Source organism: Camelus bactrianus, chromosome 1 (genome assembly GCF_048773025.1).
Source record: "Camelus bactrianus isolate YW-2024 breed Bactrian camel chromosome 1, ASM4877302v1, whole genome shotgun sequence".
Taxonomy (NCBI): Eukaryota; Metazoa; Chordata; class Mammalia; order Artiodactyla; family Camelidae; genus Camelus; species Camelus bactrianus.
The window spans coordinates 137,173,413-137,201,209 of NC_133539.1; positions in this window are offsets into that span (position 1 = coordinate 137,173,413).

The following is a 27,797-nucleotide window of genomic DNA, read 5'->3' on the forward strand; positions in this document are numbered from 1 at the left end:
TTCCCAACAAGCTAGTTGAAGACGGCTTTCACACACACTTATCTCTCAGAACTGAGCATGTGGAGAGACGTTCGTTCATCTAGCACAAAGGGAACGGGTTGCAGGAGAAACTTTTACTCTGGTTTCTCAGTCTGTTTCCTAGTGCCGGTTTGATGTTCCTGAAGTTTTCACTGTAAAACCGAGTTGGAGCTAGTACCTCCCCATATATATGTTTGGAGTGGAGTTGGCAACTGAAAAGAAACTTTGTGTTCCCAACAAGCTAGGTGAAGTACGGCTTTCACACACAATTATCTCTTAGAACTGAGCATGTGGAGAGACGTTCGTTCATGTAGCACAAAGGGATCGGTTTGCAAGAGAAACTTTTACTCTGGTTTCGTAGTCTTTTTCCTAGATCCGGTTTGATGTTCCTGCAATTTTCACTGTAAAACCGAGTTGGAGCTAGTACCTCCCCATATATATGTATGGATTGGGGTTTGCAAGTGAAAAGAAACTTTGTGTTACCAACAAGCTAAGTGAAGTACGGCTTTCACACACAATAATCTCTCAGAAATGAGCATGTGGAGAGACGTTCGTTCATCTAGCAAAAATGGAACGGGTTGCAGGGGAAACATTTACTCTCGTTTCTCAGTCTGTTTCCTACTGCCGGTTTGAATTTCCTGCAGTTTTCACTGTAAAACCGTGTTGGAGCTAGTACTTATCCATATATATGTATGGAGTGGAGTTTGCAACTGAAGAGAAACTTTGTGTTGCCAACAAGCTAGGTGAAGGACGGCTTTCACTCACACTTATCTCTCAGAACTGAGCATGTCTGGAGACGTTCGTTAATCTAGCACAAATGACGGGTTGCAGGGGAAACTTTTACTCTGGTTTCTCAGTCTGTTTCCTAGTGCCGGTTTTAAGTTCCTGTCATTTTCTCTTTAAAACCGATTTGGAACTAGTACCTCCCCATATATATTTTTGGAGGGCTGTTTGCAAGTGAAAAGAAATTTTGTGTTCCCAACAAGCTAGTTGAATGACTGCTTTCACACACACTTATCTCTCAGAACTGAGCATGTGAAGAGACGTTCGTTCATCTAGCAGAAAGTGAACGGGTTGCAGGAGAAACTTTTACTCTGCTTTCTCAGTCTGTTTCCTAGTGCCGGTTTGATGTTCCTGAAGTTTTCACTGTAAAACCGAGTTGGAGCTAGTACCTCCCCATATATATGTTTGGAATGGAGTTGGCAACTGAAAAGAAACTTTGTGTTACCAACAAGCTAGGTGAAGGACGGCTTTCACTCACACTTATCTCTCAGAACTGAGCATGTCTAGAGACGTTCGTTAATCTAGCACAAATGACGGGTTGCAGGGGAAACTTTTACTCTGGTTTCTCAGTCTGTTTCCTAGTGCCGGTTTGAAGTTCCTGCAATTTTCACTGTAAAACCGAGTTAGATCTCGTACCTCCCCATATATATGTATGGAGTGGATTATTCAAGTGAAAAGAATCTTTGTGTTCCCAAAAAGTTGGTGAAGGAAGTCTTTGACACACACTTATCACTCAGAACTGAGCATGGGGGAGACTTTCGTTCATCTAGCACCAATGGAACTGGTTTCAGGAGTAACATTTTCTCTGGTTTCTCAGTCTGTTTCCTACTGCCGGTTTGATGTTCCTACAGTTTTCACTGTAAAAGAGAGTTGGTACTAGTACCTCGTCATATATATGTATGGAGTGGAGTTTGCAAGTGAAAAGAAACTTTGTGTTCCCAACAAGCTAGGTGAAGGACGGCTTTCACACACACTTATCTCTCAGAACTGAGCATGTGGAGAGAAGTTCGTTCATCTAGCAGAAATGGAACGGGTTGCAGGGAAACTTTTACTCTGGTTTCTCAGTCTGTTTCCTAGTGCCGTTTTGAAGTTCCTGCATTTTTCACTGTAAAATCAATTTGGAGCTCGTACCTACCCATATATATGTATGCAGTGGAGTTTGCAAGTGAAAAGAAACTTTGTATTCCCAACAAGCTAGTTGAAGGAAGCCTGTCACACAGATTTATCTCTCAAACCTGAGCATGTGAAGAGACGTTCGTTCATCTAGCACAAAGTGAACGGGTTGCAGGAGAAACTTTTACTCTGGTTTCTCAGTTTGTTTCCAACAGCCGGTTTGATGTTCCTACAGTTTTCACTGTAAAACAGAGTTGGAACTAGTACCTCCTCATATATATGTATGGAGTGGAGTTTGCAAGTGAAAAGAAACTTTGTGTTCCCAACAAGCTAGGTGAAGGACGGCTTTAACACACACTTATCTCTCAGAACTGAGTATGTGGAGAGAAGTTCGTTCATCTAGCACAAAGGGAACTGGTTGCAGGAGAAACTATTACTCTGGTTTCTCATCCTGTTTCCTAGTGCCGGTTTGAAGTTCCTGCAGTTTTCACTGTAAAAGCATATTAGGGATTGTACCTCCCCATATATATGTATGGAGTGGAATTTGAAACTGAAAAGAAACTTTGTGTTCCCAACAAGCTAGTTGAAGACGGCTTTCACACACACTTATCTCTCAGAACTGAGCATGTGGAGAGACGTTCGTTCATCTAGCACAAAGGGAACGGGTTGCAGGAGAAACTTTTACTCTGGTTTCTCAGTCTGTTTCCTAGTGCCGGTTTGATGTTCCTGAAGTTTTCACTGTAAAACCGAGTTGGAGCTAGTACCTCCCCATATATATGTTTGGAGTGGAGTTGGCAACTGAAAAGAAACTTTGTGTTCCCAACAAGCTAGGTGAAGTACGGCTTTCACACACAATTATCTCTTAGAACTGAGCATGTGGAGAGACGTTCGTTCATGTAGCACAAAGGGATCGGTTTGCAAGAGAAACTTTTACTCTGGTTTCGTAGTCTTTTTCCTAGATCCGGTTTGATGTTCCTGCAATTTTCACTGTAAAACCGAGTTGGAGCTAGTACCTCCCCATATATATGTATGGATTGGGGTTTGCAAGTGAAAAGAAACTTTGTGTTACCAACAAGCTAAGTGAAGTACGGCTTTCACACACAATAATCTCTCAGAAATGAGCATGTGGAGAGACGTTCGTTCATCTAGCACAAATGGAACGGGTTGCAGGGGAAACATTTACTCTCGTTTCTCAGTCTGTTTCCTACTGCCGGTTTGAATTTCCTGCAGTTTTCACTGTAAAACCGTGTTGGAGCTAGTACTTATCCATATATATGTATGGAGTGGAGTTTGCAACTGAAGAGAAACTTTGTGTTGCCAACAAGCTAGGTGAAGGACGGCTTTCACTCACACTTATCTCTCAGAACTGAGCATGTCTGGAGACGTTCGTTAATCTAGCACAAATGACGGGTTGCAGGGGAAACTTTTACTCTGGTTTCTCAGTCTGTTTCCTAGTGCCGGTTTGAAGTTCCTGCAATTTTCACTGTAAAACCGAGTTAGATCTCGTACCTCCCCATATATATGTATGGAGTGGATTATTCAAGTGAAAAGAATCTTTGTGTTCCCAAAAAGTTGGTGAAGGAAGTCTTTGACACACACTTATCACTCAGAACTGAGCATGGGGGAGACTTTCGTTCATCTAGCACCAATGGAACTGGTTTCAGGAGTAACATTTTCTCTGGTTTCTCAGTCTGTTTCCTACTGCCGGTTTGATGTTCCTACAGTTTTCACTGTAAAAGAGAGTTGGTACTAGTACCTCGTCATATATATGTATGGAGTGGAGTTTGCAAGTGAAAAGAAACTTTGTGTTCCCAACAAGCTAGGTGAAGGACGGCTTTCACACACACTTATCTCTCAGAACTGAGCATGTGGAGAGAAGTTCGTTCATCTAGCAGAAATGGAACGGGTTGCAGGGAAACTTTTACTCTGGTTTCTCAGTCTGTTTCCTAGTGCCGTTTTGAAGTTCCTGAATTTTCACTGTAAAATCAATTTGGAGCTCGTACCTACCCATATATATGTATGCAGTGGAGTTTGCAAGTGAAAAGAAACTTTGTATTCCCAACAAGCTAGTTGAAGGAAGCCTGTCACACAGATTTATCTCTCAAACCTGAGCATGTGAAGAGACGTTCGTTCATCTAGCACAAAGTGAACGGGTTGCAGGAGAAACTTTTACTCTGGTTTCTCAGTTTGTTTCCAACAGCCGGTTTGATGTTCCTACAGTTTTCACTGTAAAACAGAGTTGGAACTAGTACCTCCTCATATATATGTATGGAGTGGAGTTTGCAAGTGAAAAGAAACTTTGTGTTCCCAACAAGCTAGGTGAAGGACGGCTTTAACACACACTTATCTCTCAGAACTGAGTATGTGGAGAGAAGTTCGTTCATCTAGCACAAAGGGAACTGGTTGCAGGAGAAACTATTACTCTGGTTTCTCATCCTGTTTCCTAGTGCCGGTTTGAAGTTCCTGCAGTTTTCACTGTAAAAGCATATTAGAGATTGTACCTCCCCATATATATGTATGGAGTGGAGTTTGACATTGAAAAGAAACTTTGTGTTCCCAACAAGCTAGGTGAAGGACGGCTTTCACTCACACTTATCTCTCAGAACTGAGCATGTCTGGAGACGTTCGTTAATCTAGAACAAATGACGGGTTGCAGGGGAAACTTTTACTCTGGTTTCTCAGTCTGTTTCCTAGTGCCGGTTTTAAGTTCCTGTCATTTTCTCTTTAAAACCGATTTGGAACTAGTACCTCCCCATATATATTTTTGGAGGGCTGTTTGCAAGTGAAAAGAAACTTTGTGTTCCCAACAAGCTAGTTGAATGACTGCTTTCACACACACTTATTTCTGAAATCTGAGCATGTGAAGAGACGTTCATTCATCTAGCAGAAAGTGAACGGGTTGCAGGAGAAACTTTTACTCTGCTTTCTCAGTCTGTTTCCTACTGCTGGTTTGATGTTCCTACAGTTTTCACTGTAAAACCGAGTTGGAGCTAGTACCTCCCCATATATATATATGGAGTGGAACTTGCAAGTGAAAAGAATCTTTGTGTTCCCCTCAAGCTAGGTGAACGACGGCTTTCACACACATTATTTCTCAGAAATGAGCATGTGGATAGACTTTTGTTCATCTAGCACAAAGGGACCGGGTTGCTGGAGAAACATTTACTCTGGTTTCTCAGTCTGTTTCCTAGTGCCGGTATGAAGTACCTGCATTTTTCACTGTAAAACCGAGTTGCAGCTAGTACCTCCCCATATATATGTATGGATTGGAATTTGCAACTGTAAAGAAACTTTGTATTCCCAACAAGCTAGGTGAAGGACGGCTTTCACACACACTTATCTCTCAGAACTGAACATGTGGAGAGACGTTCGTTCATCTAGCACAAAGAGAACGGGTTGCAGGAGAAACATTTACTCTGGTTTCTCAGTCTGTTTCCTACTGCCGGTTTGAAGTTCCTGCAGTTTTCACTGTAAAACAGATTTGGATCTACTACCTCTCCATATATATGTATGGAGTGGAGTTTGCAACTGAAGAGAAACTTTGTGTTGCCAACAAGCTAGGTGAAGGACGGCTTTCACACACATTACTCTCTCAGAACTGAGCATGTGGAGAGACGTTCGTTCATCTAGCACAAAGGGAACGGGTTGCAGGAGAAAATTTTACTCTGGTTTCTCAGTCTGTTTCTTAGTGCCGTTTTCAAGTTCCTGCAGTTTTCACTGTAAAACCGATTTGGAGCTAGTACCTCCCCATATATATGTATGGAGGGGAATTTGCAAGTGAAAAGAAAAATTGTGTTCCCAACAAGCTATGTGAAGGACAGCTTTCACACACATTAATCTCTCAGAACTGAGCATGTGGAGAGACGTTCGTTCATATAGCACAAAGGGAACGGGTTGCAGGAAAAATAATTACTCTGGTTTCTCAGTCTGTTTTCTACTGCCGGTTTGAAATTCCTGCAGTTTTCACTGTAAAACCGAGTTGGAGCTAATACCTATCCATATATATGTATGGAGTGGAGTTTGCAAATTAAGAGAAACTTTGTGTTCCCAACAAGCTAGGTGAAGGACGGCTTTCACACACATTACTCTCTCAGAACTGAGCATGTGGAGAGACGTTCGTTCATCTAGCACAAAGGGAACGGGTTGCAGGAGAAACTTTTTCTCTGGTTTCTCAGTCTGTTTCTTAGTGCCGTTTTCAAGTTCCTGCAGTTTTCACTGTAAAACCGATTTGGAGCTAGTACCTCCCCATATATATGTATGGAGTGGAGTTTGCAAGTGAAAAGAAACTTTGTGTTCCCAACAAGCTAGGTGAAGTACGGCTTTCACACACATTACTCTCTCAGAACTGAGCATGTGGAGAGACGTTCGTTCATCTAGCACAAACGGAACGGGTTGCAGGAGAAACTTTTACTCTGGTTTCTCAGTCTGTTTCTTAGTGCCGTTTTCAAGTTCCTGCAGTTTTCACTGTAAAACCGATTTGGAGCTAGTACCTCCCCATATATATGTATGGAGGGGAATTTGCAAGTGAAAAGAAAAATTGTGTTCCCAACAAGCTAGGTGAAGGACAGCTTTCACACACATTAATCTCTCAGAACTGAGCATGTGGAGAGACGTTCGTTCATCTAGCACAAAGGGAACGGGTTGCAGGAGAAATAATTACTCTGGTTTCTCAGTCTGTTTTCTACTGCCGGTTTGAAATTCCTGCAGTTTTCACTGTAAAACCGAGTTGGAGCTTATACCTATCCATATATATGTATGGAGTGGAGTTTGCAAATGAAGAGAAACTTTGTGTTGCCAACAAGCTAGGTGAAAGACGGCTTTCACACACACTTATCTCTCAGAACTGAGCATGTGGAGAGACGTTCGTTCATATAGCACAAAGGGAACGGGTTTCAGGAGAAACTTTTACTCTGGTTTCTCAGTGTGTTTCCTACTGCCGGTTTGAAGTCCCTGCAGTTTTCACTGTAAAACCGAGTTGGAGATAGTACCTCCCCATATTTATGTATAGATTGAAGTTTTTCTACTGAAAAGAAAATATGTTTTCCCAACAAGCAAGGTAAAGTACGGCTTTCACACACACTTATCTCTCAGAACTGAGCATGTGGAGAGACGTTCGTTCATCTAGCACAAAGGGAATGGGGTTGCAGGAGAATCTTTTACTCTGGTTTCGCAGTTTGTTTCCTAGTGCCGGTTTGACGTTCCTGCAGTTTTCACTGTAAAACCGAGTTGGAGCTGGTACCTCCCCATATATATTTTTGGAGTGGAGTTTGCAAGTGAAAAGAATCTTTGTGTTCCCAACAAGCTAGACGAAGGACGGCTTTCACACACATTAATCTCTCAGAACTGAGCATGTGGAGTGACGTTCGTTCATCTAGCAAAAATGGAAATGTTTGCTGGAGAAAATTTTACTCTGGTTTCTCAGTCTGTTTCTTAGTTCCGGTTAGAAGTTCCTGCTGTTTTCACTGTAAAACCGAGTTGGAGCTCGTACATCCCCATAAATATGTATGGAGGGGATATTTCAAGTGAAAAGGATCTTTGTGTTCCCAACAAGCTAGTTGAAGTACGGCTTTCACACACATTAATCTCTCAGAACTGAGCATGTGGAGAGACGTTCGTTCATCTTGCAAAAAGGGAACGGGTTGCAGGAGAAACTTTTCTCTGGATTCTCAGTCTGTTTCCTAGTGCCGGTTTGAAGTTACTGCAGTTTTCACTGTAAAACCGTGTTGGAGTTTGTACCTCCCTATATATATCTATGGAGTGGAGTTTGCAAGTGAAAAGAAACTTTGTGTTCCCAACAAGCTAGGTGAAGTCGGCTTTCACACACACTTATCTCTCAGAAGTGAGCATGTGGAGAGACGTTCGTTCATCCAGCACAACGTTAAAAGGTTGCAGGGGAAACTTTTACTCTGGTTTCTCAGTCTGTTTCTTAGTGCCGGTATGAAGTTCCTGCAGTTTTCTCTGTAAACCCGAGTTTGAGCTTGTACCTCCCCATATATATGTATGCATTGGATTTTGAAAGTGAAAAAGAACTTTGTGTTCCCAACATGCTAGGTGAAGGACGGCTTTCACACACACTTATCTCTCAAATCTGAGCATGTGAAGAGACTTTCGCTCATCTAGAACAAACGGAACGGGTTGCAGGAGTAACTTTTACTCTGGTTTCTCAGTCTGTTTCCTACTGCCGGTTTGAAGTTCCTACAGTTTTCACTGTAAAACCGAGTTGGAGCTAGTACCTCCCCATATATATGTATGGAGTGGAGTTTGCAACTGAAGAGAAACTTTGTGTTGGCTACAAGCAAGTTGAAGGACGGCTTCACTCACACTTATCCCTCAGAACTGAGCATGTCGTGAGACGTTCGTTCATCTAGCACGAAGGGAACGGGTTTCAGGAGAAACTTTTACTCTGGTTTCTCAGTCTCTTACCTAGTGCCGGTTTGAAGTTCCTGCAGTTTTCACTGTAAAATCGAGTTGGATTTCGTACCTCCCCATATATATGTATGGAATGGAGTTTGCAACTGAAAAGAAACTTTGTGTTCCCAACAAGCTAGTTGAAGGACGGCTTTCACACACCATTATCTCTCAGAACATAGCATGTGGATAGACGTTCGTTCATCTAGCACAAAAGGAACTGGTTCCAGGAGAAACTTTTACTCTGGTTTCTCAGTCTGTTTCTTAGTGCCGGTTTGAAATTCCGGCAGATTTCACTGTAAAACCGAGTTGGAACTAGTACCTCCCCATATATATGTATGGAGGGGTGTTTGCAAGTTAAAAGTAACTTTGTCTTCCCAACAAGCAAGGCGAAGAACGGCTTTCACACACATTAATCTCTCAGAACTGAGCATGTGGAGAGACGTTCGTTCATCTAGCACAAAGGGAACGGGATGCAGGAGAAACTTTTACTCTGGTTTCTCAGTCTGTTTCCTAGTGCCGTTTTGAAGTTATTGCAGTTTTCACTGTAAAACCGTGTTGGAGATTGTACCTCCCCAAATATATGTATGGAGTGGGGTTTGCAAGTGAAAAGAAATTTGTGTTCCCATGAAGCTAGATGAAGTCGGCTTTCACACACAATTATCTCTCAGAAGTGAGCATGTGGAGAGACGTTCGTTCATCTAGAACAACGTGAAACGGTTGCAGTGGAAACATATACTCTGGTTTCTAAGATTGTTTCCTAGTGCCTGTTTGAAGTTCCTTCAGTTTTCACTGTAAAACCGAGTTGGAGCTAGTACCTCCCCATATATATGTATGGAGTGGATTTGGCAAGTGAAAAGAAACTTTGTGTTCCCAACAAGCTAGGTGAAGGACGGCTTTCACACACACTTATCTCTCAGAAATGAGTATGTGGAGAGACGTTCGTTCATCTAGCACAAAGGGAATGGGGTTGCAGGAGAACCATTTACTCTGGTTTCGCAGTCTGTTTCCTACTGCCGGTTTGAAGTTCCTGCAGTTTTCACTGTAAAACAGAGTTGGAGCTAGTACCTCCCCATATATATGTATGGAGTGGAGATTGCAAGTGAAAAGAAACTTTGTGTTCCCAACAAGCTAGGTGAAGGACGGCTTTCACACACATTAATCTCTCAGAACTGAGCATGTGGAGAGACGTTCGTTCATCTAGCACAAAGGGAACGGGTTGCAGGAGAAATATTTACTCTGGTTTCTCAGTCTGTTTTCTACTGCCGGTTTGAAGTTCCTGCAGTTTTCACTGTAAAACGGAGTTGGATCTAGTACCTCCCCATATATATTTATGGAGTGGAGTTTGCAACTGAAGAGTAACTTTGTGTTCCCAACAAGCTTATTGAAGGACGGCTTTCACACACACATATCTCTCAGAACTGAGCATGTGGAGAGACGTTCGTTCATCTAGCAGAAAGGGAACGGGATGCAGGAGTAACTTTTAATCTGGATTCTCAGTATGTTTCGTAGTTCCGGTTTGAAGTTCCTGCAGTTTTCACTGTAAAACCGACTTGGAGCAAATACCTCCCCTTATATATGTATGGAGTGGAGTTTGCAACTGAAAAGAAACTTTGTGTTCCCAAAAAGCTAGGTGAAGGACGGCTTTCACACACACGTATTTCTCAGAACCGAGCATGTGGAGAGACGTTCGTTCATCTAGCACAAAAGGAACGGGTTGTAGATGGAATTTTTACTCTGGGTTCTCAGTCTGATTCCTAGTGCCGTTATGAAGTTCCTGCATTTTTCACTGTAAAAACAAGTTGTGGCTCGTACCTCCCCATATATATGTATGGATTGGAGTTTTCAAGTGAAAAGTAACTTTGTGATCCCAACAAGATAGGTGAAAATCGGCTTTCACACACACTTAGCTCTCAGAACTGAGCACGTGGAGAGACGTTCGTTCATGTAGAACAAAGGAACGGGTTGCAGGAGAAACTTTTACTCTGGTTTCTCAGTCTCTTTCCTACTGCCGGTTTTTAATTTCCTGCAGTTTTCACTGTAAAAACGAGTTGGAGCTAGTACCTACCCTTATATATGTATGGAGTGGAGTTTGCAACTTTTAAGAATCTTTGTGTTCCAAACAAGCTAAGTGAAGGACGGCTTTCACACACACTTATCTCTCAGAATAGAGCATGTGGAAAGACTTTCGTTCATCTAGCACAAAGGGAATGGGTTGCAGGGGAAAATTTTACTCTGGTTTCTCAGTCTGTTTCCTACTGCTGTTTTGAAGATCCTACAGTTTTCACTGTAAAACCGAGTTGGAGCTAGTACCTCCCCATATTTATGTATGGAGTGGAGCTTGCAAGTGAAAAGAAACTTTGTGTTCCCCACAAGTTAGGTGAAGGACGGCTTTCACACAAATTATCACTCAGAAATGTGCATGTGGAAAGACGTACGTTCATCTAGCACAAAGGGAACGCGTTGCAGGAGAAACATTTACTCTGGTTTCTCAGTCTGTTTCCTAGTTCCGGTATGAAGTTCCTGCAGTTTTCACTGTGAAACCGAGTTGCAGCTAGTACCTCCCCTTATATATGTATGGAGTGGAGTTTGCAACTGAAAAGAAACTTTGTATTCCCAAGAAGCTAGGTGAAGGACGGCTTTCACACACACTTAGCTCTCAGAACTGAGCATGTGTAGAGACTTTCGTTCATCTAGCACAAATGGAAAGGGTTGGAGGAGAAATATTTACTCTGGTTTCTCAGTCTGTTTCCTACTGCCGGTTTGTAGTTCCTGCAGTTTTCACTGTAAATCCGAGTTGGAGTTAGTACCTATCCATATATATGTATGGGGTGGAGTTTGCAAATGAAGAGAAACTTTGTGTTGACAACAAGCTAGTTGAAGGACGGCTTTCACTCACACTTATCTCTCAGAACTGAGCATGTCGAGAGACGTTCGTTCATCTAGCACAAATGGAACGGGTTTTAGGAGAAAGTTTTACTCTGGTTTCTCAGTCTCTTTCCTAGTGCCGGTTTGAAGTTCCTGCAGTTTTCACTGTAAAATTGAGTTGGATTTCTTACCTCCCCATATATATGTATGGAGGGGAGTTTGCAAGTTAAAAGTAACTTTGTGTTCCCAACAAGCAAAGTGAAGAACGGCTTTAACACACATTTATCTCTCAGAACTGAGCATGTGGAGAGACGTTCGTTCATCTAGCACAAAGGGAATGGGATGCAGGAGAAACATTTACTCTGGATTCTCTGTCTGTTTCCTAGTGCCGTTTTGAAGTTACTGCAGTTTTCACTGTAAAACCGTGTTGGAGCTTGTACCTCCCCAAATATATGTATGGAGTGGAGTTTGAAAGTGAAAAGAAACTTTGTGTTCCCATCAAGCTAGATGAAGTCGGCTTTCACACACACTTATCTCTCAGAAGTGAGCATGTGGATAGACGTTCGTTCATCTAGAAAAATGTGAAACGGTTGCAGGGGAAACATTTAATCTGGTTTCTCAGATTGTTTCCTAGTGCCTGTTTGAAGTTCCTTCAGTTTTCACTGTAAAATCGAGTTGGAGCTAGTACCTCCCCATATATATGTATGGAGTGGATTTGGCAAGTGAAAAGAAACTTTGTATTCCCAACAAGCTAGGTGAAGGACGGCTTTCAGACACAGTTATCTCTCAGAACAGAGCATGTCGAGAGAATTTCGTTCATCTAGCACAAATGAAACAGGTTGCTGGAGAAACTTTTACTCTGGTTTCTCAGTCTGTTTCCTAGTGCCGGTTTTAAGTTCCTGTAGTTTTCTCTGTAAACCCGAGTTTGAGCTTGTACCTCCCCATATATATGTATGCAGTCGAGTTTGAAAGTGAAAAGATAATTTGTGTTCCCAACAAGCTAGGTGAAGGACGGCTTTCACACACACTTATCTCTCTTGAAGAGACGTTCGTTCATCTAGCAAAAAGGGAACGGGTTGCAGGAGAAACTTTTACTCTGGTTTCTCAGTCTGTTTCCTACTGCCGTTTTGAAGTTCCTGCAGTTTTCACTGTAAAACCGAGTTTTAGCTAGTACCTATCCATATATATGTATGGATTGGAGTTTGCTACTGAAAAGAAAATTTGTGTTCCCAACAAGCTATGTGAAGGACGGCTTTCACACACACATATTTCTCAGAACTCAGCATGTGGAGAGACGTTCGTTCATCTAGCACAAATGGTACGGGTTGCAGGAGAAACTTTTACTCTGGATTCTCAGTGTGTTTCCTATTGCCGGTTTGAAGTTCCTGCAGTTTTCACTGTAAAACCGAGTTGGAGCTAGTACTTCCCCATATATATGTATAGAGTGGAGTTTGCTAGTGAAAAGAAAATTTGTTTTCCCAACAAGCAAGGTGAAGGACAAATTTCAAAAACAATTATCTCTCAGAAATGATCATGTGGAGAGACGTTCGTTCATCTAGCAAAAAGGGAATGGGGTTGCAGGAGAACCTTTTACTCTGGTTTCGCAGTCTGTTTCCTACTGCCGGTTTGAAGTTCCTGCAGTTTTCACTGTAAAACCGACTTGGAGCTAGTACCTCCCCATATATATGTATGGAGTGGAGTTTGCAAGTGAAAAGACACTTTGTATTCCCAACAAGCTAGGTGAAGGACGGCTTTCACACACATTAATCCCTCAGAACTGAGCATGTGGAGAGACGTTCGTTCATCTAGCACAAAGGGAACGGGTTGCAGGAGAAAATTTTACTCTGGTTTCTCAGTCTGTTTCCTAGTACAGGTTTGAAGTACCTGCAGTTTTCATTGTAAAACCGAGTTAGAGCTAGTACCTCCCCATATAAATGTATGGAGTGGAGTTTGCAAGTGAAAAGAAACTTTGTGTTCCCAACAAGCTAGGTGAAGTCGGCTTTCACACACAATTATCACTCAGAACTGAGCATGTGGGGAGACGTTCGTTCATCCAGCACAAAGGGAACGGGTTGCAGGAGAAACATTTACTCTGGTTTCTCAGTCTGTTTTCTACTGCCGTTTAGAAGTTCCTGCAGTTTTCACTGTAAAAACGAGTTGGATCTAGTACTTATCCATATATATGTATGGAGTGGAGTTTGCATTAAGAGAAACTTTGAGTTGCCAACAAGCTAGGTGAAGGACGGCTTTCACTCACACTTATCTCTCAGAACTGAGCATGTCGAGAGACGTTCGTTCATCTAGCACAAAGGGAACGGGTTGCAGGTGAAACTTTTACTCTGGTTTCTCAGTCTGTTTCCTAGTGCCGGTTTGAAGTTCCTTCAGTTTTCACTGTAAAATACATTTGGAGCTCGAACCTCCCCATATATATGTACGGAGTGGAGTTTGCAACTGAAAAGAAACTTTGTGTTCCCAACAAGCTAGGTGAAGGACGGCTTTCACACACACTTATCTCTCAGAACTTAGCATGTGGAGAGACGTTCGTTCATCTAGCACAAAGGGAACGGTTTTCAGGAGAAACATTTACTCTGGTTTCTCAGTGTGTTTCCTACTGCCGGTTTAAAGTCCCTGCAGTATTCACTGTAAAACCGAGTTGGAGCTCGTACATCCACATATATATGTATGGAGTGGAGTTTGCTAGTGAAAAGAAAATTTGTTTTCCCAACAAGCAAGGTGAAGGACGGCTTTCACACACACTTATCTCTCAGAACTGAGCATGTGGAGAGAAGTTCGTTCATCTAGCACAAAGGCAATGGGGTTGCAGGAGAATCTTTTACTCTGGTTTCGCCGTCTGTTTGCTACTGCCGGTTTGAAGTTCCTGCAATTTTCACTGTAAAACAGAGTTGGAGCTACTACCTCCCCATATATATGTATGGAGTGGAGTTTGCAACTGAAAAGAATTTTGTGTTCCCAACAAGCTAGATGAAGGACGGCTTTCACACACATTAATCTCTCAGAACTGAGCATGTGGAGAGACGTTCGTTCATCTAGCGCAAATGGAACGGGTTGCAGGAGAAAATTTTACTCTGGTTTCTCAGTGTGTTTCTTAGTTCCAGTTTGAAGTTCCTGCAGTTTTCAGTGTAAAACCGAGTTGGAGCTAGTACCTCCCCATATATATGTATGGAGGGGAGTTTGCAAGTGAAAAGAAACTTTGTGTTCCCAACAAGATAGGTGAAGGACGGCTTTCACACACATTAATCTCTCAGAACTGAGCATGTGGAGAGACGTTCGTTCATCCAGCACAAAGGGAACGGGTTGCACGAGAAACTTTTTCTCTGGTTTCTCAGTCTGTTTTCTACTGCCGGTTTGAATTTCCTGCATTTTTCCCTTTAAAAAAGTGTTGGAGCTAGTACCACCACATATATATGTATGGAGTGGAGTTTGCAAGTGAAAAGAAACTTTGTGTTCCCAACAATCTAGTTGAAGTCGGCTTTCAAACACACTTATCACTTAGAAGTGAGCATGTGGAGAGACGTTCGTTCATCCAGCACAACGTTAAAGGGTTGCAGGGGAAACTTTTACTCTGGTTTCTCAGTCTGTTTCCTAGTGCCGGTTTGAAGTTCCTGCAGTTTTCACTGTAAAACCGAGTTGGAGCAAGAACCTCCCCATATATATGTATGGAGTGGAGTTTGCAAATGAAAAGAAAATTTGTGTTCCCAAAAAGCTAGGTGAAGTACGGCTTTCACACACACTTATCTCTCAGAACTGAGCATGTGGAGAGACGTTCGTTCATCTAGCACAAAGGGAACGGGTTGCAGGAGAAACTTTTACTCTGGTTTCTCAGTCTGATTCCTAGTGCCTTTATGAAGTACCTGCAGTTTTCACTGTAAAAACGAGTTGGAGCTTGTACTTCCCCATATATATGTATGGAGTGGAGTTTGCAACTGAAAAGAATCTTTGTGTTCAAAACAAGCAAGGTGAAGAACGGCTTTCACACAGAATTATCTCTCAGAACTGAGCATGTGGAGAGACGTTCGTTCATCTAGCACAAAGGGAACGGGTTGCAGGGGAAAATTTTACTCTGGTTTCTCATTGTATTTCCTATTGCCGGTTTGAAGTTCCTGCAGTTTTCACTGTAAAACCGAGTTGGTGTTTGTACCTCCCCATATATATGTATGGAGTGTAGTTTGCAACTGAAAAGAAACTTTGTTTTCCCAACAAGCTAGTTGAAGGGCGGCTTTCACACACACTTACCTCTCAGAACTGAGCATGTGGAGAGACGTTCGTTCATGTAGCACAAAGGGAACGGGTTGCAGGGGAAAGTTTTACTCTGGTATCTCAGTCTGTTTCCTACTGCCGTTTTGAAGTTCTTGCAGATATCACTGTAAAACCGAGTTGGAGCTCGTACCTTCACATATATATGTATGGATTGGAGTTTGCAAATGAAAAGAAACTTTGTGTTCCCAAAAAGCTAGGTGAAGTACGGCTTTCACACACACTTATCTCTCAGAACTGAGCATGTGGAGAGACGATCGTTCATCTAGCACAAAGGGAACGGGTTGCAGGAGAAACTTTTACTCTGGTTTCTCAGTCTGATTCCTTGTGCCGTTATGAATTCCTGCAGTTTTCACTGTAAAAACGAGTTGGAGCTAGTACTTCCCCATATATATGTATGGATTGGAGTTTGCAACTGAAAAGAAACTTTGTGTTCAAAACAAGCAAGGTGAAGAACGGCTTTCACACACAATTATCTCTCAGAACTGAGCATGTGGAGAGACGTTCGTTCATCTAGCACAAAGGGAACGGGTTGCAGGGGTAAATTTTACTCTGGTTTCTCATTCTATTTCCTATTGCCGGTGTGAAGTTCCTGCAGTTTTCACTGTAAAACCGTGTTGGTGTTTGTACCTCCCCATATATATGTATGGAGTGTAGTTTGCAACTGAATAGAAACTTTGTTTTCCCAACAAGCTAGGTGAAGGGTGGCTTTCGCACACACTTACCTCTCAGAACTGAGCATGTGGAGAGACGTTCGTTCATGTAGCACAAAGGGAACGGGTTGCAGGGGAAAGTTTTACTCTGGTATCTCAGTCTGTTTCCTACTGCCGTTTAGATGTTCTTGCAGATCTCACTGTAAAACCGAGTTGGAGCTCGTACCTCCCCATATATATGTATGGAGTGGAGTTAGCAAGTGAAAAGAAACTTTGTGTTCCCAACAAGCTAGGTGAAGGGCGGCTTTCACACACTTATCTCTCAGAACTGAACATGTGGAGAGACGTTCGTTCATCTAGCACAAAGGGAAAGGGTTGCAGGAGAAACTTTTACTCTGGTTTCTCAGTCTGTTTCCTAGTGCCGGTTTGAAGTTCCTGCAGTTTTCACTGTAAAACCGAGTTGGAGCTAGTACCTCCCCATATATATGTATGGAGTGGAGTTTGCTACTGAAAAGAAACTTTGTGTTCCCAACAAGCTAGGTGAAGGACGGCTTTCACACACATATCTCTGAGAACTGAGCATGTGGAGAGACGTTCGTTCAGCTAGCACAAAGGGAACGGTATGCAGGAGAAACTTTTACTCTGGTTTCTCAGTCTTTTTCCTAGTGCCGGTTTGAAGTTCCTGCAGTTTTCACTGTAAAACCGAGTTGGAGCAAGTACCTCCCCATATATATGTATGGAGTGGAGTTTGCAAATGAAATAAACTGTGTGTTCCCAAAAAGCTAGGTGAAGTATGGCTTTCACACACAATTATCTCTCAGAAATGAGCATGTGGAGAGACGTTCGTTCATCTAGCACAAAGGGAACGGGTTGCAGGGGAAAATTTTACTCTGGTTTCTCATTCTATTTCTTATTGCCGGTTTGAAGTTCCTGCAGTTTTCACTGTAAAACCGAGTTGGTGTTTGTACCTCCCCATATATATGTATGGAGTGTAGTTTGCAACTGAAAAGAAACTTTGTTTCCCAACAAGCTAGTTGAAGGGCGGCTTTCACACACACTTACTTCTCAGAACTGAGCATGTGGAGAGACGTTCGTTCATGTAGCAGAAAAGGAACGGGTTGCAGGGGAAAGTATTACTCTGGTATCTCAGTCTGTTTCCTACTGCCGTTTTGAAGTTCTTGCAGATCTCACTGTAAAACCGAGTTGGAGCTCGTACCTCCACATATATATGTATGGATTCTAGTATGCAAATGAAAAGAAACTTTGTGTTCCCAAAAAGCTAGTTGAAGTACGGCTTTCACACACACTTATCTCTCAGAACTGAGCATGTGGAGAGACGATCGTTCATCTAGCACAAAGGGAACGGGTTGCAGGAGAAACTTTTACTCTGGTTTCTCAGTCTGATTCCTAGTGCCGTTATGAAGTTCCTGCAGTTTTCACTGTAAAAACGATTTGGAGCTAGTACTTCCCCATATATATTTATGGAGTGGAGTTTGCAACTGAAAAGAAACTTTGTGTTCAAAACAAGCAAGGTGAAGAAAGGCTTTCACACACAATTATCTCTCAACTGAACCTGTGGAGAGACTTTCGTTCATCTAGCACAAAGGGAACGGTTTGCAGGAGAAACTTTAACTCTGGTTTCTCAGTCTATTTCCTAGTGCCTGTTTGAAGTTCCTGCAGTTTTCACTGTAAAACCGAGTTGAAGGTAGTACCTCCCCATATATATGTATGGAGTGGAGTTTGCAAATGAAAAGAAACTTTATGTTCCCAAAAATCTTGGTGAAGGACGGCTTTCACACACACTTATCTCTCAGAAATGAGCATGTGAAGAGACGTTCGTTCATCTTGCGCAAAGGGAACGGTTTGCAGGAGAAACTTTTACTCTGGATTCTCAGTCTGTTTCCTAGTGCCGGTTTGAAGTTCCTGCAGTTTTCACTGTAAAACAGAGTTGGAGCTAGTACTTCCCCATATATATGTATGGAGTGGAGTTTGCTAGTGAAAAGAAAATTTGTGTTCCCAACAAGCTAGGGGAAGAACGGCTTTCACACACACTTATCTCTCAGAACTGAGCATGTGGAGAGACTTTCGTTTATCTAGCACAAAGGGAACGGGTTGCAGGAGAAACTTTTACTCTGGTTTCTCAGTCTGTTTCCTACTACAGGTTTGAAGTTCCTGCAGTTTTCACTGTAAAACCGAGTTAGTGCTAGTACCTCCCCATATATATGTATGGAGTGGAGTTTGCTAGTGAAAAGAAAATTTGTTTTCCCAACAAGCAAGGTGAAGGACGGCTTTCACACACACTTATCTCTCAGAACTGAGCATGTGGAGAGAAGTTCGTTCATCTAGCACAAAGGCAATGGGGTTGCAGGAGAATCTTTTACTCTGGTTTCGCCGTCTGTTTGCTACTGCCGGTTTGAAGTTCCTGCAATTTTCACTGTAAAACAGAGTTGGAGCTACTACCTCCCCATATATATGTATGGAGTGGAGTTTGCAACTGAAAAGAATTTTGTGTTCCCAACAAGCTAGATGAAGGACGGCTTTCACACACATTAATCTCTCAGAACTGAGCATGTGGAGAGACGTTCGTTCATCTAGCGCAAATGGAACGGGTTGCAGGAGAAAATTTTACTCTGGTTTCTCAGTGTGTTTCTTAGTTCCAGTTTGAAGTTCCTGCAGTTTTCAGTGTAAAACCGAGTTGGAGCTAGTACCTCCCCATATATATGTATGGAGGGGAGTTTGCAAGTGAAAAGAAACTTTGTGTTCCCAACAAGATAGGTGAAGGACGGCTTTCACACACATTAATCTCTCAGAACTGAGCATGTGGAGAGACGTTCGTTCATCCAGCACAAAGGGAACGGGTTGCACGAGAAACTTTTTCTCTGGTTTCTCAGTCTGTTTTCTACTGCCGGTTTGAATTTCCTGCATTTTTCCCTTTAAAAAAGTGTTGGAGCTAGTACCATCACATATATATGTATGGAGTGGAGTTTGCAAGTGAAAAGAAACTTTGTGTTCCCAACAATCTAGTTGAAGTCGGCTTTCAAACACACTTATCACTTAGAAGTGAGCATGTGGAGAGACGTTCGTTCATCCAGCACAACGTTAAAGGGTTGCAGGGGAAACTTTTACTCTGGTTTCTCAGTCTGTTTCCTAGTGCCGGTTTGAAGTTCCTGCAGTTTTCACTGTAAAACCGAGTTGGAGCAAGAACCTCCCCATATATATGTATGGAGTGGAGTTTGCAAATGAAAAGAAAATTTGTGTTCCCAAAAAGCTAGGTGAAGTACGGCTTTCACACACACTTATCTCTCAGAACTGAGCATGTGGAGAGACGTTCGTTCATCTAGCACAAAGGGAACGGGTTGCAGGAGAAACTTTTACTCTGGTTTCTCAGTCTGATTCCTAGTGCCTTTATGAAGTACCTGCAGTTTTCACTGTAAAAACGAGTTGGAGCTTGTACTTCCCCATATATATGTATGGAGTGGAGTTTGCAACTGAAAAGAATCTTTGTGTTCAAAACAAGCAAGGTGAAGAACGGCTTTCACACAGAATTATCTCTCAGAACTGAGCATGTGGAGAGACGTTCGTTCATCTAGCACAAAGGGAACGGGTTGCAGGGGAAAATTTTACTCTGGTTTCTCATTGTATTTCCTATTGCCGGTTTGAAGTTCCTGCAGTTTTCACTGTAAAACCGAGTTGGTGTTTGTACCTCCCCATATATATGTATGGAGTGTAGTTTGCAACTGAAAAGAAACTTTGTTTTCCCAACAAGCTAGTTGAAGGGCGGCTTTCACACACACTTATCTCTCAGAAATGAGCATGTGGAGAGACGTTCGTTCATGTAGCACAAAGGGAACGGGTTGCAGGGGAAAGTTTTACTCTGGTATCTCAGTCTGTTTCCTACTGCCGTTTTGAAGTTCTTGCAGATATCACTGTAAAACCGAGTTGGAGCTCGTACCTTCACATATATATGTATGGATTGGAGTTTGCAAATGAAAAGAAACTTTGTGTTCCCAAAAAGCTAGGTGAAGTACGGCTTTCACACACACTTATCTCTCAGAACTGAGCATGTGGAGAGACGATCGTTCATCTAGCACAAAGGGAACGGGTTGCAGGAGAAACTTTTACTCTGGTTTCTCAGTCTGATTCCTTGTGCCGTAATGAATTCCTGCAGTTTTCACTGTAAAAACGAGTTGGAGCTAGTACTTCCCCATATATATGTATGGATTGGAGTTTGCAACTGAAAAGAAACTTTGTGTTCAAAACAAGCAAGGTGAAGAACGGCTTTCACACACAATTATCTCTCAGAACTGAGCATGTGGAGAGACGTTCGTTCATCTAGCACAAAGGGAACGGGTTGCAGGGGTAAATTTTACTCTGGTTTCTCATTCTATTTCCTATTGCCGGTGTGAAGTTCCTGCAGTTTTCACTGTAAAACCGTGTTGGTGTTTGTACCTCCCCATATATATGTATGGAGTGTAGTTTGCAACTGAATAGAAACTTTGTTTTCCCAACAAGCTAGGTGAAGGGTGGCTTTCGCACACACTTACCTCTCAGAACTGAGCATGTGGAGAGACGTTCGTTCATGTAGCACAAAGGGAACGGGTTGCAGGGGAAAGTTTTACTCTGGTATCTCAGTCTGTTTCCTACTGCCGTTTAGATGTTCTTGCAGATCTCACTGTAAAACCGAGTTGGAGCTCGTACCTCCCCATATATATGTATGGAGTGGAGTTAGCAAGTGAAAAGAAACTTTGTGTTCCCAACAAGCTAGGTGAAGGGCGGCTTTCACACACTTATCTCTCAGAACTGAACATGTGGAGAGACGTTCGTTCATCTAGCACAAAGGGAAAGGGTTGCAGGAGAAACTTTTACTCTGGTTTCTCAGTCTGTTTCCTAGTGCCGGTTTGAAGTTCCTGCAGTTTTCACTGTAAAACCGAGTTGGAGCTAGTACCTCCCCATATATATGTATGGAGTGGAGTTTGCTACTGAAAAGAAACTTTGTGTTCCCAACAAGCTAGGTGAAGGACGGCTTTCACACACATATCTCTGAGAACTGAGCATGTGGAGAGACGTTCGTTCAGCTAGCACAAAGGGAACGGTATGCAGGAGAAACTTTTACTCTGGTTTCTCAGTCTTTTTCCTAGTGCCGGTTTGAAGTTCCTGCAGTTTTCACTGTAAAACCGAGTTGGAGCAAGTACCTCCCCATATATATGTATGGAGTGGAGTTTGCAAATGAAATAAACTGTGTGTTCCCAAAAAGCTAGGTGAAGTATGGCTTTCACACACAATTATCTCTCAGAAATGAGCATGTGGAGAGACGTTCGTTCATCTAGCACAAAGGGAACGGGTTGCAGGGGAAAATTTTACTCTGGTTTCTCATTCTATTTCTTATTGCCGGTTTGAAGTTCCTGCAGTTTTCACTGTAAAACCGAGTTGGTGTTTGTACCTCCCCATATATATGTATGGAGTGTAGTTTGCAACTGAAAAGAAACTTTGTTTCCCAACAAGCTAGTTGAAGGGCGGCTTTCACACACACTTACTTCTCAGAACTGAGCATGTGGAGAGACGTTCGTTCATGTAGCAGAAAAGGAACGGGTTGCAGGGGAAAGTATTACTCTGGTATCTCAGTCTGTTTCCTACTGCCGTTTTGAAGTTCTTGCAGATCTCACTGTAAAACCGAGTTGGAGCTCGTACCTCCACATATATATGTATGGATTCTAGTATGCAAATGAAAAGAAACTTTGTGTTCCCAAAAAGCTAGTTGAAGTACGGCTTTCACACACACTTATCTCTCAGAACTGAGCATGTGGAGAGACGATCGTTCATCTAGCACAAAGGGAACGGGTTGCAGGAGAAACTTTTACTCTGGTTTCTCAGTCTGATTCCTAGTGCCGTTATGAAGTTCCTGCAGTTTTCACTGTAAAAACGATTTGGAGCTAGTACTTCCCCATATATATGTATGGAGTGGAGTTTGCAACTGAAAAGAAACTTTGTGTTCAAAACAAGCAAGGTGAAGAAAGGCTTTCACACACAATTATCTCTCAACTGAACCTGTGGAGAGACTTTCGTTCATCTAGCACAAAGGGAACGGTTTGCAGGAGAAACTTTAACTCTGGTTTCTCAGTCTATTTCCTAGTGCCTGTTTGAAGTTCCTGCAGTTTTCACTGTAAAACCGAGTTGAAGGTAGTACCTCCCCATATATATGTATGGAGTGGAGTTTGCAAATGAAAAGAAACTTTATGTTCCCAAAAATCTTGGTGAAGGACGGCTTTCACACACACTTATCTCTCAGAAATGAGCATGTGAAGAGACGTTCGTTCATCTTGCGCAAAGGGAACGGGTTGCAGGAGAAACTTTTACTCTGGATTCTCAGTCTGTTTCCTAGTGCCGGTTTGAAGTTCCTGCAGTTTTCACTGTAAAACAGAGTTGGAGCTAGTACTTCCCCATATATATGTATGGAGTGGAGTTTGCTAGTGAAAAGAAAATTTGTGTTCCCAACAAGCTAGGGGAAGAACGGCTTTCACACACACTTAACTCTCAGAACTGAGCATGTGGAGAGACTTTCGTTTATCTAGCACAAAGGGAACGGGTTGCAGGAGAAACTTTTACTCTGGTTTCTCAGTCTGTTTCCTACTACAGGTTTGAAGTTCCTGCAGTTTTCACTGTAAAACCGAGTTAGTGCTAGTACCTCCCCATATATATGTATGGAGTGGGGTTTGCAATTGAAAGAAACTTTGTGTTCCCAACAAGCAAGGTGAAGTCGGCTTTCACACACAATTATCACTCAGAACTGAGCATGTGGGGAGACGTTCGTTCATCTAGCACAAAGGGAACGGGTTGCAGGAGAAAATTTTACTCTGGGTTCTCAGTCTGTTTCCTAGTGCCGGTTTGAAGTTCCTGCAGTTTTCACTGTAAAACCGAGTTAGAGCTAGTACCTCCCCATATATATGTATGGAGTGGTGTTTGCAACTGAAAAGAAAGTTTGTGTTCAAGTAAAAAGGTTGGTGAAGCACGGCATTCACAGTCACTTATCTCTCAGAACTGAGCAAGTGGAGACACGTTCGTTCATCTAGCAAACAATGAACGGGTTGCAGGAGAAACTTTTTCACTGGTTTCTCAGTCTGTTTCCTAGTGCCGTTTTGAAGTTCCTGCAGTTTTCACTGTAAAACAGATTTGGAGCTAGTACCTCCCCATATATATGTATGGAGTGGATTTTGCAACTGAAAAGAAACTTATGTTCCCAACAAAGTAAGTGAAGGACGGCTTTCACACACACTTATCTCTCAGAACTGAGCATGTGGATAGACTTTCGTTCATCTAGTTCAAAGGGAACGGGTTGAAGGAGGAACTATATCTCTGGTTTCTCAGTATGTTTCCTAGTGCCGTTATGAAGTTCCTGCAGTTTTCACTGTAAAACCAAGTTGTAGCTAGTACCTCCCCATATATATGTATGGAGTGGAGTTTGCAACTGAAAGGAAACTTTGTGTTCAAAACAAGCAAGGTGAAAAACGGCTTTCACACACACTTATCTCTCAGAAATGAGCATGTGGAGAGACGTTCGTTCATCTAGCACAAAGGGAACGGGTTGCAGGGGAAAATTTTACTCTGGTTTCTCATTCTATTTCCTATTGGGGTTTGAAGTTCCTGCATTTTTCACTGTAAAACCGAGTTGGTGTTTGTACCTCCCCATATATATGTATGAAGTGTAGTTTGCAACTGAAAAGAAACTTTGTTTTCCCAACAAGCTAGGTGAAGGGCGGCTTTCACACACACTTACCTCTCAGAACTCAGCATGTGGAGAGACGTTCGTTCATCTAGCACAAAGGGAACGGGTTGCAGGGGAAAGTATTACTCTGGTATCTCAGTCTGTTTCCTACTGCCGTTTTGAAGTTCTTGCAGTTCTCACTGTAAAACCGAGTTGGTGTTTGTACCTCCCCATATATATGTATGAAGTGTAGTTTGCAACTGAAAAGAAACTTTGTTTTCCCAACAAGCTAGGTGAAGGGCGGCTTTCACACACACTTACCTCTCAGAACTCAGCATGTGGAGAGACGTTCGTTCATCTAGCACAAAGGGAACGGGTTGCAGGGGAAAGTATTACTCTGGTATCTCAGTCTGTTTCCTACTGCCGTTTTGAAGTTCTTGCAGTTCTCTCTGTAAAACCGAGTTGGAGCTAGTACCTCCCCATATATATTTATGGAGTGGAGTTTGCAATTGAAAAGAAACTTTGTGTTCCCAACAAGCTAGGTGAAGGACGGCTTTCACACACACTTATCTCTCAGAACTGAGCATGTGGAGAGACTTTCGTTCATCTAGCACAAAGGGAACGGTTTGCAGGAGAAACTTTAACTCTGGTTTCTCAGTCTATTTCCTAGTGCCAGTTTGAAGTTCCTGCAGTTTTCACTGTAAAACCGAGTTGAAGCTAGTACCTCCCCATATATATGTATGGAGTGGAGTTTGCAACTGAAAAGAAACTTTGTGTTCCCAACAATTTTGGTGAAGGACGGCTTTCAAAGACACTTATCTCTCAGAAATGAGCATGTGGAGAGAAGTTCATTCATCTAGCACAAAGGGAACGGGTTGCTTGTGAAAATTTTACTCTGGGTTCTCAGTCTGTTTCCTAGTGCCGGTTTGAAGTTCCTGCAGTTTTCACTGTAAAACCGAGTTGGAGCAAGTACCTCCCCATATATATGAATGGAGTGTACGTTGCAACTGAAATGAAACTTTGTGTTCCCAACAAGATAGGTGAAGAAAGGCTTTCACACACACTTATCTCTCAGAACTGAGCATGTGGAGAGACTTTCGTTCATCTAGCAAAAATGGAACGGTTTGCAGGAGAAATTTTACTCTGGTTTCTTAGTCTGTTTCCTAGTGCCGGTTTGAAGTTCCTGCATTTTTCACTATAAAACCGAGTTGGAGCTTAAACTACCCCATATATATGTATGGAGTGTAGTTTTCAACTGAAAAGAAACTTTGTGTTCCCAACATGCTAGGTGAAGTCGGCTTTCACACACACTTATATCTCAGAACTGAGCATGTGGAGAGACTTTCGTTTATCTAGCACAAAGGGAACGGGTTGCAGGAGAAACTTTTACTCTGGTTTCTCAGTCTGTTTCCTAGTGCCGGTTTGAATTTCCTGCATTTTTCACTGTAAACCCCAGGTGGTGATCGTTCCTACCCATATATATGTTTGGAGTGGAATTTGCTACTGAAAAGAACTTTTTGTTCCCAACAAGCTAGGTGAAGGACGGCTTTCACACACACTTATCTCTCAGAACTGAGCATGTGGAGAGACGTTCGTTCATCTAGCACAAAGGGAAAAGGTTTCTGGTGAAACTTTAACTCTGATTTCTCTGTCTATTTCCTAGTGCCTTTTAGAAGTTCCTGCAGTTTTCACTGTAAAACCGAGTTGGAGCTAGTACCTCCACATATATATGTATGGAGTGGAGTTTGCTACAGAAAAGAAACTTTGTGTTCCCAACAAGCTAGTTGAAGGACGGTTTTCACACACACTTATCTCTGAGAACTGAGCATGTGGAGAGACGTTCGTTCATCTAGCACAAAGTGAACTGTATGCAGGAGAAACTTTTTCTCTGGTTTCTCAGTCTGTTTTCTACTGCCGGTTTGAATTTCCTGCATTTTTCCCTTTAAAACAGAGTTGGAGCTAGTACCACCTCATATATATGTATGTTGTGGAATTTGCAACTGAAAAGAAACTTTTTGTTCCCAACAATCTTGGTGAAGGACGGCTTTCACACACACTTACCTCTCAGAACTGAGCATGTGGAGAGACGTTCCTTCATCTAGCACAAAGGGAACGAGGTGCAGGGGAAAGTTTTACTCTGGTATCTCAGTCTGTTTCCTACTGCCGTTTTGAAGTTCTTGCAGTTCTCACTGTAAAACCGAGTTGGAGCTAGTACCTCCCCATATATATGTATGGATTGGAGTTTGCAAGTGAAAAGAAACTTTGTGTTCCCAACAAGCTAGGTGAAGGACGGCTTTCACACACACTTATCTCTCAGAACTGAGCGTGTGGAGAGACATTCGTTCATCTAGCAAAAAGGGAACGGTTTGCAGGAGAAACTTTATCTCTGGTTTTTCAGTCTATTTCCTAGTGCCTGTTTGAAGTTCCTGCATTTTTCACTGTAAAACAGAGTTGAAGCTTGTACCTCCCCATATATATTTATGGAGTGGAGTTTGCAACTGAAAAGAAACTTTGTGTTCCCAACAATCTTGGTGATGGACGGCTTTCACACTCACTTATCTCTCAGAAATGAACATGTGGAGAGAAGTTCGTTCATCTAGCCCAAAGGGAACGGGTTGCAGGAGAAACTTTTACTCTGGTTTCTCAGTCTGTTTCCTAGTGCCGGTTTGAATTTCCTGCAATTTTCACTGTAAAACCGAGTTGGAGCTCGTACCTCCCCATATATATGTATGGATTTGAGTTTGCAACTGAAAAGAAACTTTGTATTCCCAACAAGCTAGATGAAGGAAGGCTTACACACACACTTATCTCTCAGAACTGAGCATGTGGAGAGACGTTCGTTCATCTAGCACAAAGGGAACGGGTTGCAGGAGAAACTTTAACTCTGGTTTCTCAGTCTATTTCCTAGTGCCAGTTTGAAGTTCCTGCAGTTTTCACTGTAAAACCGAGATGAAGCTAGTACCTCCCCATATATATGTATGGAGTGGAGTTTGCAACTGAAAAGAAACTTTGTGTTCCCAACAATTTTGGTAAAAGACGGCTTTCACACACACTTATCTCTCAGAAATGAGCATGTGGAGAGAAGTTCGTTCATCTAGCACAAAGGGAACGGGTTGCATGGGAAACTTTTACTCTGGGTTCTCAGTCTGTTTCCTAGTGCCGGTTTGAAGTTCCTGCAGTTTTCACTGTAAAACCGAGTTGGAGCAAGTATCTCCCCTTATATATGAATGGAGTGTACTTTGCAACTGAAAAGAAACTTTGTGTTCCCAACAAGATAGGAGAAGGACGGCTTTCACACACACTTATCTCTCAGAACTGAGCAGGTGGAGAGACTTTCGTTAATCTAGCACAAATGGAACGGTTTGCCGGAGAAATTTTACTCTGGTTTCTTAGTCTGTTTCCTAGTGCCGGTTTGAAGTTCCTGCATTTTTCACTATAAAACCGAGTTGGAGCTTAAACTTCCCCATATATATGTATGGAGTGTAGTTTTCAACTGAAAAGAAACTTTGTGTTCCCAACATGCTAGGTGAAGTCGGCTTTCACACACACTTATATCTCAGAACTGAGCATATGGAGAGACGTTCGTTCATCTAGCACAAAGGGAACGGGTTGCAGGAGAAACTTTTACTCTGGTTTCTCAGTCTGTTTCCTAGTGCCGGTTTGAATTTCCTGCAGTTTTCACTGTAAAACCGAGTTGGTGATCGTACCTACCCATGTATATGTATGGAGTGGACTTTGCTACTGAAAAGAACTTTTTGTTCCCAACAAGCTATGTGGAGGACGGATTTCACAGACACTTATCTCTCAGAACTGAGCATGTGTAGAGACGTTCGTTCATCTAGCACAAAGGGAACGTGTTGCTGGTGAAACTTTAACTCTGGTTTCTCAGTCTATTTCCCAGTGCCTTTTTGAATTTCCTGCAGTTTTCACTGTAAAATCGAGTTGAAGCTTGTACATCCCGATATATATATATGGAGTGG